Source organism: Ovis aries, chromosome 17 (genome assembly GCF_016772045.2).
Source record: "Ovis aries strain OAR_USU_Benz2616 breed Rambouillet chromosome 17, ARS-UI_Ramb_v3.0, whole genome shotgun sequence".
In the NCBI taxonomy this organism is placed as follows: domain Eukaryota; kingdom Metazoa; phylum Chordata; class Mammalia; order Artiodactyla; family Bovidae; genus Ovis; species Ovis aries.
Genome location: NC_056070.1, coordinates 25,453,066 through 25,467,119, shown reverse-complemented (window position 1 = coordinate 25,467,119; position 14,054 = coordinate 25,453,066). Strand labels below are relative to the sequence as shown.

Sequence of the window (14,054 nt, the reverse complement as noted above, 5' to 3'; positions counted from 1 at the left end):
TTGACCAATCAAAAGTGCTTGGTGCTGGGGAATCCAAGAGCAAGCAAACACAGACACTTTTTGCCCCCAGTAATTATTACTTACAATGCCCCAAATTTGTATCAATAAATAATCACTCAAATAATAGTATATTCAGAAACAGAATTCATACTGGTATATAAATTATGGTTCTATAAACAGAGTAGTATGACCTAAGCTCTCCCTGAGAAATAATTCCTATCCTGAAATATAAAAAGTGTATACATACCTAAACAGTGTGTTGAAAAGCAGAGACATTACTCTCCCGACAAAGGTCCATATAGTCAAGACTATGGTCTTCCTAGTGGTCACATATGGTTGTTAGAGTTGAACTGAAAGAAGTCAGAAGATCAAAGGGGTTATTGATGCCTTCAAACTGTGGTGTTGGAAAAGACACGTGAAATTACCCTGGACAGCAAGGAGATCAAATCAGTAATTTTAAGGGAAATCAACCCGGAATACTAGTTGGAAGGACTAACGCTGAAGGTGAAACTCCAGTATTTTGGTCATCTGATATGAAGAGCAGACTCACTGGAAAATTTCCTGATGCTGGGAAAGATTGAGGGCAGAAGGAGAAGGGGCATCAGAGGGTGAGATGGCTGGATGGTATCACCAAAGCAATGGGTATGAACCTGGACAAACTTCAGGAGATGGTGAGGGACATGGAGGCCTGGTGTGCTGCAGTCCATGTGGTCACAAAGAGTAAGACATGACTGGTCGACTGAACAACGACAACAACAACAATACACACTACCCAGGTGAGTGGGGTAAGGAACAAAGCACATGAAAGGAACTGGTGTTCAGAGTGACCAGTTGGGATGGCATACCATTTACAGACTTGATCTCCCTAAATTTCCACTGTCTTTAAAGAATACAAACAAAAAAGGTGTTGCTATATTTCTCTAATGGGACCAAGAGTTATCGCCCTAACTGAAGTCTCTTAATTAAGTAAATTTTCAGCTATTTTAAGTATGTGAAGTGAAAGTCACTCAGTCGTGTCCAGCTCTTTGCGACCTCATGGACTGTAGCTTGCCAGGCTCCTCTGTCCATGGAATTCTTCTGGCCAGAATACTAGAGTGCATTGCTATGCCCTCCTCCAGGGGATCTTCCTGACCCAGGTATCAAACCCACATCTCTTACGTCTCCTGCATTGGCAGGCAGGTTCTTTACCACTAGTGCCATCTGGGAAGTCCATAACTTAACTATATTCTCATAATGACTTTATTTATATACCACTACCATATTCAGGATGTTGGAGGTTACAAATCTGATCAAGATCATTTAGGTGTGTGTGTTTTCAAAATACACATCTTTCTTTATACTCATCAACATTGTTGAGTGATGGAGGTAATCAAGCTATATGATGTCTGAAAAGACATCATTAAAGTTGATGATTGGATGTCTTGGTAAAGCCAATATTCATAGGATGGTGGGAAGTGGGAGGGCAAGTCATGTACAGAGGGTGGAAGACTAAAAGAAATGTGAGAAAATAGAAAGTAAATGCTCAGTTTTTATAAGAAAAGCTCATAGCAAGGAAAATTGTAGAGGTTGAGGTCAAAGCAAAAAAACAAGTGTTAGTTGCTCAGTCATGTCTGACTCCTTGTGATCCCATGGACTCTTCTGTCCATGAGATTCTCTAGGCAAGAATACTGGAGTGGGTTGGCATTTCCTTCTCAAGGGTACCTTCCAGACCCAGAGATTGAACTCACATCTCCTGTGTCTCCTGCATTGGCAAGCAGATTCCTTACCACTGAGGAGCCACCTGGGATGCCCAAGGGCAAGGCAAAGGAAACTATTTTATCTTAAAAATTGAGTAATACATTTTAGGAAGAAGGAAAAGAAATAATGGCAAGAAATAAGTTGAAGAATACAGAAGTAGAAGATGTAACAGAAATGGAAGAAGTCTGACTGTTTCAGAAGTGAAAGGCTGTGAAGTGATGGATAATGTGCAGGTGGGGCAACTTGCCTTAGAAACGAGAATGGGCAGCTTGTCCTTTGATGCAGAAGGGAGCACAGTTTTTGGCTAGCTGAAAACAAACACAAAACCTTCTCCAGGGGATCTTCTTGACACAGGGATCGAGATCGGGTCTCCTGCATTGCAGATAGATTCCTTACCATCTGAGCCACCATGAAAGCACCAAACACAAACACAAGTAATTGCAAAACCTCTTATTGTCCTTCTGAACAACATAAACACTTCTTATTCTGGAATCCAAGCTCTCCATTAATTGGTACTACATAGTCCTTCCTCCCAGAGAAGGCAATGGCACCCGACTCCAGTACTCTTGCCTGGAAAATCCCATGGACGGAGGAACCTGGTAGGCTGCAGTCCATGGGGTCGCTAAGAGTCAGGCATGATTGACCAACTTCACTTTCGCTTTTCACTTTCATGCACTGGAGAAGGAAACAGCAACCCACTCCAGTGTTCTTGCCTGGAGAATCCCAGAGACAGCAGGCCCCCGTCTATCGAGTTGCACAGAGTCGGACACGACTGAAGCGACTTAGCAGCAGCAGCAGTCCTTCCTCCTCACCACTTCACAAACCAACCCTTTTTACAGGCTAAATCACTATGTTCATTGTCATTGTCACCTAAACACAACTCCTGTTTTTCCACTTCTGTATCTCATTTAAGTAATTTTCCTAGCACAGATGTCTCCCCTTCCCCATCACAGCCACTCTTATCCACTGTGTCCACTGCAAATCTGCCTCCTCCTTGAAGCCTTCCTTAAAAGCACATTTTAAAATTATCAGTCATTCCTTCTTAGAAAACCTGTGTGTATAAAGTATTAATCATTTATTTGAATACTTTTGGATATTGCTTACATTTATGGAGACATATAGATGATCTAGCTAGCTAGCTAGCTGGCTGTGGTTCACAATTAACACATAATGTATGGTTCCACCTGGAATATTTTACTAGCAAGTTCAAATGACTTGAATTTTTTATGACATTTTTTAATTTTTCATTTCAAAATTGACTGCACAAATGCTTAGTTTTAGTTTTCAATGTCAATATGCAAAGGCACAGGAAAGCTGGAATTATATTCAGAGTAATTACAAGACTTGATAAATGCTAAAATAAAATCAATATAATTCTACTGACCACTGACTATTAGCACATGGTTTATTTTTTGAATTCTCCAAATAAACATGAAAAACAGTTATATATCATTCAAAATATAGCAGAAAACTCTTCCTTGTGTAGATATTTCAATAGCATCTGCATTAAATATAAAACTATTATTTATGGAATTTGCTAAGTTTCTGTATATTGTCACCCTGCTTATTTAACTTCTATGCAGAGTACATCATGAGAACTGCTGGACTAGATGAAGCACAAGATGGAATCAAGATTGCCAGGAGAAATATCAATAACCTCAGATATGCAGATGACACCACCCTTATGGCAGAAAGCGAAGAAGAACTAAAGAGCCTCTTGATGAAATTGAAAGAGGAGAGTGAAAAAGTTGGCTTAAAGCTCAACACTCAGAAAACTAAGGTCATGGCACCTGGTCCCATCACTTCATGGCAAATAGATGGGGAAACAGTGGAAACAGTGGCTGACTTTATTTTGGGGGGCTCCAAAATCACTGCAGATGGTGATTGCAGCCATGAAATTAAAAGACGCTTGCTCCTTGGAAGGAAAGTTATGACCAACCTAGACAGCATAATAAAAAGCAGAGACACTACTTTGCCAACAAAGGTCTGTCTAGTCAAGGCTATGGTTTTTCCAGTAGTCATGTATGGATGTGAGAGTTGGACTATAAAGAAAGCTGAGTGCCAAAGAATTGATGGTTCTGAACTGTGGTGTTGGAGAAGATTCTTGAGAGTCCTTTGGACTGCAAGGAAATCCAACCAGTCCATCCTAAAGGAGCTCAGTCCTGGTGTTCATTGGAAGGTCTGATGTTGAAGCTGAAACCCCAATACTTTGGCCTCCTGATATGAAGAGCTGACTCATTTGAAAATAACCTGATGCTAGGTAAAATTAAGGGCAGGAGGAGAAGGTGACAACAGAGGGTGAGATGGTTGGATGGCATCATCGACTCAATAGACATGAGTTTGGGTAAACTCTGGGAGTTGGTGATGGACAGGGAGGCCTGGAGTGCTGCAGCTCATGGAGTCTCAAAGAGTCGGACACAACTGAGTGACTGAACTGAACTGAACTGATAGGGATCAACTGTATTTATATTCAAAGCAAGTAAAAATCTAAACAGGTATATAAATAGTACATTTTGTAAAGCAAAATTTGGCTTTCAAGGAAAAAAACAAATATTTAGATATGCAATTGTTCTAATAAATCAATAGAATAGAAACTTGATTCAATTGAGCAAATATTTTAGTGGAAGACATTGTGTGAAGCACTCTACACATAATCATAAACAAACTCAGAAAGATTTCATTCAAGAATTATCTTAGTTGGCATTAAATAGTTTAATGAACACATTAATTTATATTTTCTTTCTCAGACTAAAAATACAAACTCATTTTACATATGAATAAGTAGCATGAGAACATATGTTAATACTCATTATGACAATGATATTTTTGAAAATTTGATATGTGCCATGTACCGGGACAAATACTTTATATCATTTACCATATTTGATCCTCACAAACACATCATAACATTTTAGATACTTTGGATACTTATCCTTCAATTATTAGGAAAGTAAAACTTAGAAAACATAAATCATTTGAATAGTGTCACAAAGCTTGAAAGCAAATTGGAATCCAGACATTCTCAATTAAGAGACCTAGAAAACAAGAATTTTCATGTAAAAAGTCCAAATGAATAAATAATATTTCAGTATAAGTCCCGACCTGGAGTTACAGTTACTAGAAAGTTTGTGGATAGTAAAGAATGGTTTTTATCAATAATAAGAATCATCTTTCTCTTCATTACACATGTTTAATGGTTCACCCTAAACACTAGATAAGACTTTAATACTACAGCATGTAAATTTAAGAATGAATAGATATAATGATATAAAATGGTATATGCAGGAATTTTTTGACAGAATCCTAGTACTACTTCTTTAAGAAACTGAAAAGACTGAAATTAGTATTCTATGAGAAAATGTCTCTATACTGGTCTGCTCTGAATTTTCCTATCATCTTAAGTGCAGTACAAATTTTGTATTTTGTGCTGTTCTTCATTCACAATATAAGAGCTGAATTTTACTACATCCTGTACTCATGTTCCTTTTATTTATTTATTTTTTGCAATAGGCTTTTCAGTCTTTGCATGTATCTGAAATGCTTAAATTTCAATCTTAATCATTCTTCATCTGGGACATTGCTATCATCAAACACTAAAAATACTGTTTGGCTGTTTTACTTATTATCCCACAGTAATTTCCTTCTGATTGCTTTGCCCTGAATCTTTGTTATCTTTGTATATCTGTCAACATCTGTCTTGTTAGATTCCCCAACAGTCAGACTAAGTTCAGGATATTAGCAAAGCCAGAGAGAGAGTATGCCTATATGCACACATGCACACACACACACACACATAAACACACACACTCTTCTGAACACTCACAGATATATGCATTTTTCAAAGTAAATTATATATAAAGTGCCCACATAATCTGGAACTATAGGTAATATTTTAATTATTTACAGTCTGTACTATAATATCCAATGATACTGTGTATAGTTGTTTATATTTTGAGACTTTATGAAATCTCTTTATTCACAAGCATGTATACAGAGATTCTCACACACACACACACACACACACATATACACACAGAGAAATACAGATGTTGTTTTGGGATAAATCAGAACATTCTTGAATCTTCCTAAATTTAATAACTTATTTTTAATTATATATGAATATGTGGCATAATATTTTAGCCAAAGAAAATAATTCTATTTCAAATGAAACATGTAAATAAATCCACCTTAGATTAACAAAAATGAGAGCCACACTAGCTTCTACATAGCTTTGTTAGACATATATCCCATTTAAACACTGTGTACCTGACAAAACATTAGACATAGAAGCCCAGGGAGTACAGACCTTTCATACAAAAGGCTATGAAAGTCTTCAGATAAGAGGTGACATTTAAGTTGGATTTTCAAAGTCAGGTAATACATGGACAAGCCTGAAAGAGGAACATTTTAGATAGAATTAATATAGGGAGAAAAGCTCACTGGTGTCAAAACCTAAGGCAGTGGCCTATTTTGCAGTCTATCCTCTGTCCGAACAGTATCTATAAAATATCTTCGTAAAGCTAACTCCTCCTTGTCAGTCTGTTCTCGGCTTAAATATCACCTTACATTCCAACCAGGCAGTATCTCCTCACAGACTGAGAAAGTCTTTATCTCAGCACCCAGTTTTACTCATTTTCTTCCTACATAGACCACTACCTGCTATTTTAGATAAGATGGCAGAAAAATCTCTGTAAAAAAGGTGACATTTAAGCAGAGACCTAAATGAGGTGAGGTGATAAGCCACACAAGGCTATTGGAGATGAATGTTCATCAGAGGAAGCAGAGAAGGCAAACACACCTATTAGCTTGCTTTGCTCATGAACCAGGAGGATATCAACTTGACTCATGCAGCAGAGTGAATGTGGTAGACAGCGGTAGGACGTGAGGTCAGAGGTTGGATAATGAAGAGTTTTATAAAGCATAAAAGTATTTTGGACTATACTCTGAATATGACAAAAAGCCTCATAAGAGGTTTTAATAAAAAGAAAAACATAACTTTCATGTACATCTTAAAAAAATCTAATATGTGAAGAAATATCTCTAAGGTTGGCAATGGAGCTTCAGCTCAGCATATGAAAGAAGAATTACATCTATTATTTAGTCACAAACTGTTGGTAATGATAAAGAGGTTATTGGTAAATTTATTCTCTCAAATATTCTAGTCGTTCATGCTCACCAATCTAATAGACTGATGTCTTAGATGCAGCAAGAAACAGAAGACCAAACTGTGGAATATCATAGCAATCAAGGCAAGAGGTCGTGAAATCTTGGTCTTGTCAGCTCAGGGTGAATAAAGAAACTTAGTGGCCGTAAGAAACATATGATGAGAAAATTTTTGAGGGGAATAAATATATCATACCATCAACTGTATTTTCTGTCCTAAAGGCCTACCCTCTTTAAACTTAGTGATGTGGATTTTTTTTTTTTTTTGAGTATAGCTGCTTTACAATATTGTGTTAGTTTCTACTGTACAACAAAGTATATCAGCTATATGTATACATATATATCCTTCCTCTTGGACCTCTTTCCCACTGCCCCCCAATACTACTGCTCTAGGTCATGAATTAGATAAATCTTGAGAGCTATATTGTGTCTACTGTGCTAAGTCACTTCGGTCATGTCCAACTCTTTGTGACCCTATGGGCTGTAACATGCCAGGCTCATTTGACCATGGGATTCTCCAGAAAAGAATACTGGAGTGGATTTCCATGCCCTCCTCCAGGGGATCTTGCCGCATTGGTAGGTGGGTTCTTTACCACTAGCACCACCTGGGAAGTCTGAGAATCACATTACTCTAGAGAAAACCAGATCTAAACAAAATGAAATTTGCCTGCATGTTTATCTATCACTGAATGTGCATCTGGTCCACTTTAGATTTTTATGGTTATTTCCACCTTATTAAACCAAGGAGATACTATCAGAAAAATCCCTCTATTGGACCAAAAAGTGCCTTCACACTCACATATATAATACATAGAGAATACTACTTAATTTTCATTAGAAGCAACTAGAATCAGCAGATTGTGTCTAATGTGTATTATTCCTAGAAAATCATACCAATATCTTTGTAGTCTTTCCAGAAATAAGTCTAGATGCAACACTAGGATATAAGATGTAATTTTATCATTTTATCATTAAACAACTCTGCTGCTGCTGCTAAGTCTCTTTAGTCCTGTCCAACTCTGTGCAACCCCACAGACAGCAGGCAGCCCACCAGGCTCCGCCGTCCCTGGGATTCTCCAGGCAAGAACACTGGAGTGGGTTGCCATTTCCTTGTCCAATGCATGAAAGTGAAAAGTGAAAGTGAAGTCGCTCAGTCATGTCGGACTCTTTGCGACCCCATGGACTGCACCCCACCAGGCTCCTCCGTCCATGGGATTTTCCAGGCAAGAGTACTGGAGTGGGGTGCCAACTCTATGTGTTTATAAATTTGTTTGGCTTATTTTCTGTGTTGTCACAGAAGAATGCTGATAAACCTCTAATTGGAGTCTCAGTAAATGAAAGAAAGATATAACTGGATGTATTCAAGAGCCCACAGTTTCTTCCACAGAAACATAATAAATGAGATTTCTTCTAGTAAAACATATATCCAGTCATCCCCATTTAGCTTAATGTAAATCAAAGGGAAAATCTTTAGTGCTTTATCCCCATGGCTTCCCGAGTAATTCAGTGGTAAAGAATCTGCCCTCAATGCAGGAGACATGGGTTCTATCCCTAGGTCGGGAAGATCCTCTGGAGGAGGAAATGGCAACTCACTCCAGTTTCCTTGCCTGAAAATTCGACAGAAGAACCTGGTGGGCTACAATCCCTGGGCTCCCAGAGTCAGATATGACTTAGCGACTAAACTATCACCTCCACCATCCCCACATCAACCTGAAGTCATTTAATACTGCCACTTTTATCAGAGCTCATGAAGTGATGTTGGAAATTTCCGTATACTGTTTAGCACTGAATAAAATGAGAAAGTTAAAAATAAAAAAAAGAACAGTATAAATCTTTGGCATCTAAAATCTCTTGGTACCTAAAACTTCAATCATGTCATTATTTTAAGAAATCAAAATATAATAGCCAGGACATGGAAACAACCTAGACGTCCATCAGCAGACGAATGGATAAGAAAGCTGTGGTACATATACACAATGGAGTATTACTCAGCAGTTAAAAAGAATACATTTGAATCCGTTCTGATGAGATGGATGAAACTGGAGCCGATTATACAGAGTGAAGTAAGCCAGAAAGAAAAACACCAATACAGTATACTAACACATATATATGGAATTTAGGAAGATGGCAATGACGACCCTGTATGCAAGACAGGAAAAAAGACACAGATGTGTATAACGGACTTTTGGACTCAGAGGGAGAGGGAGAGGGTGGGATGATTTGGGAGAATGGCATTCTAACATGTATACTATCATGTAAGAATTGAATCGCCCGTCTATGTCTGACTCAGGGTGCAGCATGCTTGGGGCTGGTGCATGGGGATGACCCAGAGAGATGTTGTGGGGAGGGAGGTGGGAGGGGGGTTCATGTTTGGGAACGCATGTAAGAATTAAAGATTTTAAAATTTTAAAAATAAAAAACTATATATAAAAAAAATAAAGCTTCTTATAGTATGGCAAAAAATAAATAAATAAATAATGTCTGGGAGACAGGACTTATGGAACGGTTAGAGCAAGGACCTCTGAAAATTTTGTCTTCCAGCCATGTATCAGAACATGGGTACAAACTGTCAAAATTATTTCTACACTGAAGTGCCAAATACATGGCCCCAAATGACATGGCCCCAAAGATAGCAAAAACTGAAAGAACTAAAAGAAAAAATAAATTTCACTAAAAAAATTAAAGATTTTAGGACACCTCTCATAGTAACTAATAAAACAAGGGGACATGAACTTCAGCAGAAATATCAAAGATTTCACCTACATATATAACAAGATGGACCTAATCAAAATCTATGCAGAATATGTACTCCCAAACTACAGAACTCAAATTCTTTCCAAATACACACAAAATATTTACCAAGCTGACCATATGCTGGACCATAAGGCAATTCTCAACCTATTGCAAAGGATTATAGAGTATGATCTGTGATCAGAGGAATGGGGCAGAAAATCAATGATAAGAAGACAGCCAGAAAATCTTGACGAGTTTACAAATAAAACAATACTTTCTAAGAAACTAATGAGCTAAAGAAGAAACCACAATTGGAATCAGAGGATTTGGATTATGGAGATAATCCACCATAAAACTTGTTAATACAGTTTAGTCAGTCAGTCATGTCCAACTCTGCAACCCCAAGGACTGCAGCACATCATGCCTCCCTGTCCATCACCAACTCCCAGAGCTTGCTCAAACTCATGTCCATCAAGTCAGTGATACCATCCAACCATCTCATCCTCTGTCGTTCCCTTCTCCTGCCTTCAATCTTTTGCAGCATCAGGGTCTTTTCCAATGAGTCAGTTCCATTCAGGTGGCCGAAGTATTGAAGCTTCAGTTTCAGCATCAGTCCTTCCAGTGAGTACTCACAACTGATTTCCCTTAGGACTTAAGAGCTTCCATAAACCTCTTATCCTTATCCATCAGAGGGCAGACAGAAAGAAAATCGAAATCACAGAAAATGAATCAAACTGATCATATGGACCACAGCCTTGTCTAACTCAGTGAAACTATAAGCCATGCCGTGTAGGGTCACCTAAGATGGACAGATCTTAGTGGAGTGTTCTGGCAAAATGTGGTCCACTGTAAAAGGCAATGGCAAGCCACTTCCATATTTTTGCCTTGAGAACCCCAGGAACAGTATGAAAAGGCAACACTTGTTAAGATACAGATAAAACTGTACTTAGGGGGAAAAAAAGTCACAAATCCAGATCCTGAAAATATTAAAAAAGAAAGTGGTAGATTTAAATGAGTCCTCTTCAAAGTTATTTTAAAGTCTTAATCCCTGGTAACTGTGGCCATGACCTTATTTAGAAGCCATGTCTTTGCAGATGTAGTCAAGTTAAGAGGTCATGCTGGGTTAAGGTGAGCCCTAATGCAGTACAACTTGTGGTCTTATAAGAAGAGACTTGAAGATATAGATGAGAACAAGGAGGAAAACCATGGCGGTGGGAACAGAGGTTGGAGTGATACAGCTATAAGCCAAGAAATTCCAAGGACTCCTAGAAACTGCCAGAAACTAAGAGGCAGAGAAGAGTTGTCATGTGGAGGCATCAATAGAAGACTTGTCCTGCCAACAACGATTTTAGACCTCACATCTTCAGAAAAAGTGAAAGTGTTCATTGCTCAGTTGTGTCCAACACTTTATGACCCCATGGACTGTAGACTGCCAGGCTCCTCTGTCCATGGAATTCTTCAGGCAAGAATACTGGACTGGGTGGCCATTCCCTTCCGACCCAGGGGTTAAACCTGGGTCTCCCTCGTTGCAGGTGGATTCTTTACAATCTGAACAACCAGGGAAGACCTACATGTTCAGAACTGTGAGAGAAAAAAAATTTGTTGTTTTATGCCAAAATAATGGTCAAAATAAGTGTTTTTAAGACCTCTCAGGCTGGCACACAGAATAAAGTCAGAAACAGAAAAACAAATATCGTATATTAACACATACAAGTAGAATCTTAAAAAAAAAAAAAAATGGTACAGCTGAACCTATCTACAAAGCAGAAATAGAGACACAGATGTAAAGAACAAATGTGTGGACACCAAGGAGGAAAGGGGGGGTAGAGGTGAGATGAACTGGGAGATTGAGATTAACATATAAAACTACTGGTATTATGTATAAAATAGATAACTAATAAGAACCTACTGTGTAGCACAGGGAATTCTACTCAGTGCTTTGTGGTGGCCTAAATGGAAAGGAAATCCAGAAAAGGGGGATACATGTATATTTATAACTGATTCACTTTGCTGTACAGTAGAAACTAGCACAACATTATAAAAGAATTAAACTCAAAAAAAAAAAAAAAGAATCTCTCAAAATTAACCAAAGATTTTCAGCCATCTAGTGAGCTTTTTTTTTTTTTAATGGCTGAAATCTTTGTAAGAACAGTGGACTCTGTGCATGTTAATTTGCTCTACTACCATCTCCACCTTCTCAGTTCTATGATATCCTCAAATATCTGCTACCTTGCAACCACCTTAACTGTTAAAAACAACAGTGGAGTGGCCAATGAAGTGGGCAGATGGATTTGGTTCTCTCCATAAAGCCCCATTATCAGTGAATTTTCACTATTTAACACCTGTGTCAGCTCCACAGAAACACCTCATTTGCCAGACCTGTCATTATTTGACCTGCCTTTACCTCCTTCAGTTGGAAAAGCTTTAACCCCAGGGCATTTGTCAAAAACAATAAGTAGTGATTGCTCAAATCTCATCTACTTGAGATGCCAAAGTAGGTGTAAAAAAAAGAAGCTGGCAAAAAAACCATAAATGAGGATCTCGTGAATCAGGAGTCCTTAAGAGACTTTCAAAAGCTCCAACGAATTCCTAGAGAACCTAGGAGGCCATTTTATATGCAGAGCTGAGGGCATGACAGGAAAGACCTGAATGCTGAGGTCATTTCAAGAACTAAAAGCTGAGAGTTATAAACTGCTAGTGGGTGGCAGGCAAGAGTCAACACATACACAGAGCTCAGCAGTGAGGACAAAATGGGAGACTATTGACTTAGGACTGAGTAGAGTCCCTTGGACAGCAAGGAGATCAAACTAGTCAATCCTAAAGGAAATCAACCCTCAATATTCACTGGAAGGACTGATGCTGAAACTGACACTCCAGTAATTGGCCACCTGATACAAAGAGCCCACTCACTGGAAAAGACAATGATGATGGGAAAGATTGAGGGAAGGAGAAGAAAGGGACAACAGAGGAGATGGTTGGATGGCATCATAGACTCAATGGACCTGAATTTGAGGAAATTCCAGGAGATAATGAAGGACAGGGAAACCTGGAGTGCTGCAGTCTATGGGGTCACAAAGAGTTGGACAGGACTTAACAACTAAACAACAACAAGTGATTAGATGATACCTGAAGGGGAATACACATTAGACAATTAGTCCAGGAAGGTTACTAAACAAACACGCATTGAAAGCAGCAAATTACTGGTGTACAATTCATTTGAGACTAGCTGAATTTTCCAAAGGAGTGAGTATATATTTTTTGAGAGAGAGGTCAGGGGTATCCTGTAAGTTAGCTATATGAGGAGAAACCAAAAAAAAAAGGTGAGATAAGAAGAGGCAGCCCATAAGCTTAGAGTACATCTACATGTGTGCTGTCTTAGAAGCTAACTGAAGAAAGATTAACAAGGAAAAATGAGTTATCAAAGATGGCAATTACAGCTGACAAGTCAAAAATAGGGCAGAAGATGAAGTTTGAAAAGGAAAACTAGTGACCTGGAAATAGTGAACTTCTTAAAATGACTGAAGATTCATAGGAGAACATGACAGTAATGGGAAATCTACACTGTGACGAGCACTAATTAAACTGATATTGGCTTCTTTATAAATAATATATATAATTAAATTCATTTGAATCTCTGCAGAAGAATTTTTCCAGAGTTTCATGCACCATAAAGTAATTTTAATGATAATTCTAATATAGAATATAAAGCTAATTGATTATTAAAGATTATATTTCAAAGTCATCTAGAAGCATATTCATGTACACAGTGTGTCCAGTTAGGATAAAAGAAAAAGTCATATAAGGTATTTCAACATGGAGAAATTTACATAGGAAATTAGCTACATAAGTGTTGGAAAGCTTAAAACACAAAAAATACAAATGAAATTATCACAGAGATAATTATTGGAGAGTGAACAACAACCTTCAGAAGAACTATAAGAATAAAGGCAATATGTTGAAATTACCAAACCCTAGAAGAGACTATATATAGAGTGGTTCTTCAGAACACAGAGTAGGGACTTCGGCAAGTTCAGTTCAGTTCAGTTCAATTCAGCTGGTCAGTCGTATCCCACTGTTTGTGACCCCATGAACCACAGCACGCCAGACCTCCCTGTCCATCACCAACTCCCAGAGATTACCTATAGGACTTTGGCAAGCTGGTCCTGAAATACTAGATGATCAGGATAGTTCTGGTGAGGCAAGAAGAAGGAGGCTACAACTAATGGCTTTTGTGCAAATGAGGGGCAGTATTACCCTCCTGAGAGACAAAGTTTAATAACATATATAATATGCAGGTATGAAGCTTAATAAAATACATATATTTAAAATCATAAAGTCATGTACAGATGTGAGTCAGACCATAAAGAAGGCTGAGTGCTGAAGAATTGATGCTTTCAAACTGTGATGCTGGAGAAGACTCT

At 38.2% G+C, this 14,054-nt stretch overlaps 1 long non-coding RNA gene across 2 annotated transcripts in view; it reads right to left on the bottom strand.

Annotated features, from left to right (window-relative positions):
- Nucleotides 1–14,054, bottom strand: part of LOC132657988 (uncharacterized) — a 161,931-nt gene that overhangs the window by 28,008 nt on the left and 119,869 nt on the right. For both annotated transcript variants that reach the window (XR_009596848.1, XR_009596847.1), the window contains exon 2: nt 248–350. This is a non-coding gene — a long non-coding RNA (uncharacterized LOC132657988). The remainder of the gene's footprint in view (nt 1–247; nt 351–14,054) is intronic.